Source organism: Teleopsis dalmanni, chromosome 1, assembly GCF_002237135.1.
Source record: "Teleopsis dalmanni isolate 2A chromosome 1, ASM223713v2, whole genome shotgun sequence".
In the NCBI taxonomy this organism is placed as follows: domain Eukaryota; kingdom Metazoa; phylum Arthropoda; class Insecta; order Diptera; family Diopsidae; genus Teleopsis; species Teleopsis dalmanni.
In genome coordinates, this window is record NC_051846.1 from 219,149,282 (window position 1) to 219,154,506 (window position 5,225).

A 5,225-nucleotide genomic window follows, 5' to 3' on the forward strand; every position below is an offset into this window, starting at 1 on the left:
AAAAGTCTTGTGATAAAATTTATGGCCAAAAGGGGTAAGTTTTTTATCATGATGGGTGAGATATTATCATATTCCGGTGCTTTTTTGCAATCTAACTTATTTGTGATTATTTGGACAAGATCATTGGCCGTGATATTCATGTCAATAGATGGTGCTGGTGGATCTTGAGTAGGAAAGTCATATTGTCCTGTTGCAGGATTTGGTTGGAACACCTCTTTTAGGTTTATTATTTAATCCTTTTATTCCTAGGTGGAACAGAGGGCCGTAACAAATAGTTTCCATTGAACTCTATCTAATGCGTTTTGTTTCACTCCAGCTCTTTCCAGCATTTCTTAATTCGGCTTCAGTTTGTCATTTCCAAGTGTTGCGCGGACGCCCTGGTCTTCTACTGCCTTGAGGGTTGAAATCTAAGACATTTCTTGCGATATCATCAGCGGGTTTTCTTAACGTATGGCCAAGCCATTTGTATTTGCGCATCATTATTTCATCAGTTATAAGAGGCTGATTCGTTCTAAACTCGAGCTCATTATTGGTTATGGTTGCTGGCCAGAATACATGAAGGATGCGTCGTAGACAGCGATTGACAAAGACTTGTAGCTGTTGTGCGTCTCTTGCCGTTAGGTTCCAACTCTCACTACCATATAGTAAAGTTGATTTTACGTTTGCATTGTACAGGTGTATCTTAGTGCGTTGTGTGATGTTGGATGAACGCCAGATTTTGTTAAGGGTTCCAAACGCTTGCTTCGCTTTCGATAGCCTGTGCTGTATGTCTTGCCGACTGCCGCCTTTGTTCGAAATGTAGCTTCCCAGATAGCAGAAACTTTGTACATCTTCGATGTAGGAGTCATCTATTTGAAACTTCGTTGAGCAGTTTGAATTCAGACGCATAGACTTGGTTTTGTTGATATTGATTGACAGACCAGCTGCCAGTGCACGTTTTGCGATGTTGTTTAACGATATTTGCATCTGGGAAAAGTTATGTGTTAGTAAACAGATGTCATCAGCGTAATCGAGGTCAGTAAGTTTGTTATGAAGGCCGAATGAGATGCCGTGATTTGTGCTCATAGCTTCCGACATAACCACATCTAAGACTATATTAAATAGTATAGGTGAAAGAATGCAACCTTGTCGGACGCCAGACTTAATTTGAATTTGCCCGCTGAGACGCCCTTCGTGAAGTACTGAGCAGTGCGCGTCAGAGTACAAGCTTTTTACTAAATTTATTAATTTACTCGGTATACCTTTACACTCTAATGCATACCAGATGGTGGTATGGAGAAGTGTATCGAATGCACGTTTAAAGTCGATAAACAGCAAGTATAGAGGAGATCGCCATTCGCTAGACTGTTCGACTATTATTCGAAGGCTGTTTATGTGGTCGGCACATGATCGATTATGCCTAAATCCTGCTTGCTCGGCTCGTAGTGTAGGCTCAACGGCCAAAGTTAAACGTTTATGTAAGATTTGAGCAATAACTTTATAAGCTACATTTAGTAAAGTTATGCCTCTCCAGTTGGAGCATTCCATCAGGTTGCCTTTCTTTGGTATATTAATAATGATGCCGTCTTTAAGATTGGGCGGTAATGACTCTTGGGACCAGAAGTTGTTGACAATTAGTTGAATAATTTGAGCAGCTGAACTTTTGTCTGCTTTGAGCAGTTCGGGGGCAATATTGTCCGGACCAGCGGACTTACCTGCTTTAAGCTGAGTTATTCCTGCCTCAATTTCACTGATGTTAGGTACATCTGTGTTTATATCGTTGCGAGCAACATGTTCGTGGTGTCTACTACATATTTCCTGCTGAGGATAGGTGTTGTTTCCCGCTAGGAGATTTCTGTAGTTATCTTCCCAAACTTTTAGCTGATCTTCGGTAGAGTGTACTAGTTCGCCCCTGGTATTTTTTATTGGCTTTGCAATCCTGTGTTTACGTTCCACCATAGCTTTAGTGATGTTGTGTAGGTCTTGGAGCCTATGTGATTCGCTTGCTTTTTGGGCTTTTAGGTAATCAGCAAAAACGTTAGAATTTTCTTCATCACTTCGCGCCCAGTTTCCAAGAGAGTTTCTTATTGGAGAATCGGAGTCTATGGGAGAATTAATACCTTTGCTAGCATTCCACAAAGATGAATGGTTTTTGCCATTTGGACATAGGTTTTGAATAGGTATAGGTATAGGTTGGAGTGGCGGCCTTGTATCCCAAAAAGCCCACTTAAGCACAAATAAAGGCCCGTTGTGGTACCACAGGAGTTACGTTATTTGTATATAGATTTTAATCAGTATACATTTAACGCCGAAAGAAAGGTAACGACTCCCCCATTATGCAAAGGAAAACAGTTCTATGAACTTGGCTAGGTCCCTAACATTACAGGATGACAACTCAGTCAGGTCAGTTAGAAAAGGAGATCCAAGGATTTTTAATCTTCTTCTGGCTAGGGAAGGGCACTGACACATGAGATAGAGTACAGTCTCGTCCTCATCCTCAGAGCCACAGCCTCTACAAAAGTCATTAAAGGGGAGACCCAGTCTCATAGCATGCCTTCCTATTACGCAGTGTCCCGTCAGCACAGATACCGTAGTGCTGAGCAGGTTCCGTCTTAGTTGAAGTAGCTGACGGGTTCTTTTCTTGTCAAAGTTCGGCCAAGTCAACCTAGAAATCTGACATTGAGGTTCGTCAGCCCAGTATTGCTTGGCTATACTCAGGTATTTTTGTATGATTGCCAGTGGCTGAGGTGCCAATCAGTGATCTGATGGCAGCTTGGCTATCAGAAAAAATTGAGATTAGTAAATCGGATGTTCGATTGCATAGAACCCATTTTACAGCTTGGTGAATTGCCATTATTTCGGCTTGAAAGACGCTACAGTGGTTCGGAAGTCGAAGCGAGATGCTGAGACCCAGTCTTTCAGAGAAAATGCCACAGCCGACTCGTTTATCTATTTTGGAGCCGTCCGTGTAAATGTCAACCGTTTGGAGAGGGATCGCTCTTTCAAGGATCCAGTCCTCCCTGCTAGGTATAAGAGATTCGAACCCCCTAATTAGGTCTGGGTAACAACACATGTAGTCAATAGAGACGGGAGTTGGCAGATCCTGATTCAGTATGATCGCGTGGCCTATATCAGTTCTTGACCAGCAGGAGAGGGCGTTGAGCCTAGTTGCAACTATTTTGGCTTGCTGTTTTACCAGAAGCCGAGATGTAGTGCGGCTATCCTCCTAGTTTTGTCAATTAATTTGGTGTGGCATGCTTTTTCAGTTGCCTGCCACCAGAAAGCAGCCCCATACAGAAGAATTGGTTCGATAACAGCTGAATAGAGCCAGAGTATAATGCACGGTTTGAGCCCCCAACTGCGACCTATAGCTCTTCTGCAACAGTAGGTGGCGCATACCGCTTTGCGGGCTCTCTCAGCCAAGTTGTCTTTCCAGCTGAGTTTAGAGTCCAAAATTATACCCAGATATTTGACGTTCGAACTTAAATTTAGAGTAACGCCCTTTATCTTTGGTAAGGAAAATGTCGGAATTTTATATTTCCTGGTGAAGAGAATAACCTCTGTCTTTGCAGGGTTAATATCCAGACCGAATTCCCTACACCATTCAGTTACAATGAGGAGCGCAGAGTTAATAACATTGGATAGAACTTGGGGGAATTTGCCAGATGAGGCAATAGCAATGTCGTCCGCATAAGCTATAACACTACATCCGGATTGTTCCAAAAGTTTTAACAACGAATTAACCGCTATGTTCCATAGAAGAGGAGAGAGAACCCCACCTTGTGGCGTTCCCCGACAGACTGCTCTGGAGGATTGAACACTTCCGATGTCGGATGTGATAATCCTAGTTTTGAGAAGGGCCTCTACAAATTTAACCAGACTATTGTCGAGATTTAACTTTGAGAGGGATTTTATGATACCATTGGGGCAGACATTGTTGAAAGCGCCCTCAATATCGAGAAAGGTGGCAAGTGTGTATTCCCTGAGAGAGATGGAATGGTCAACTTGCGAGATGAGTGCATGAAGCGCAGTATCGACAGACTTGCCTTTAGTATAAGCATGCTGTGATGGAGATAAGAGCGCTGGGTTTATCTTGTTCCTGATATGCAGATCAAGAACTCTCTCCAGTACTTTCAGAAGAAAAGAAGACAGACTGATTGGTCTATAGTCCTTGGCACTGCAGTGAGTTATTTTTCCTGCTTTGGGAATGAATATTACTCGAGCCACTCTCCAGCAGCTTGGAACATACATAAGCTTAATACAACTGTTGTAAATGCTTAGAAGCCAGGGGAGGATTACGAATTCACCCTGTTGAATATCTGCGGGAATAATTCCGTCCGGACCTGGAGATTTATACGGTTTAAAAGTTTGGATAGCCCACTTTATTTGAGTGTTGGTCACTTGAAACGGTTTAGGATTATTTAGAGGGGGTAAGCTGATTTGAGTTGATAAGTCAGCATCAGAGGCTATACTCCCTGGGAAGTGCGAGTCCAGAAGGATGTCGAGAGTTTCCTTACTGGAGTTGGTCCATTGACCATTTGGAGCCTGGATACAATCGAGTGTCTTATGGGTGGAATTGAGGATTTTGCGCAGTCGGCTTGACTCGGAAGATGATTCTATGTTGCCACAGAAATTTTTCCAAGCTGCCCTTTTGGCCCGCCTAATGGCGTATTTAAATTCTCTTTGTTTCACTTTATATGGAGTCCAGTTACCTGTTGATTTAGCATCATTAAAAAGTTTTCTACAGGTTTTTCGGAGGTCTGCAATGTTCAAGTTCCACCAAGGAGGTTTGGGTTTGCCTCTAAATTCGGGTGGCTTGTAGGCCGCATTTGTGGCGCATCTAAATGCTGATGTGAGAAGGTCAACCGCTCGATCTATATCGGAACAGTTGAGAATGGTGGGAGGGTCCAACTGTAAGTTGGATTCCAGGTTGGCTCGAAAAATGGGCCATACAGTACGTTTCCTATTTATTGGTTTAGATGATCTGTTCATTTCAGGGTTCTCCACAAAATTTAGATCAAAATTAATGTACCTATGGTCAGAAAAGGAGCAATCTTGCGATACGGACCACTTAGTAATAAAGTAAGAGAAGTGCTCGCTAATCATGGTGATATCAAGAACTTCCCTTCTAATCGAGTTCATGAAGGTTGGCTCCCTACCTATGTTAGCGATCACCAAGTTTCCTGCAAGAATGAAATCAAATAGACACTCACCTCTCGCGTTTGTATCTGTGCTACCCCACATCT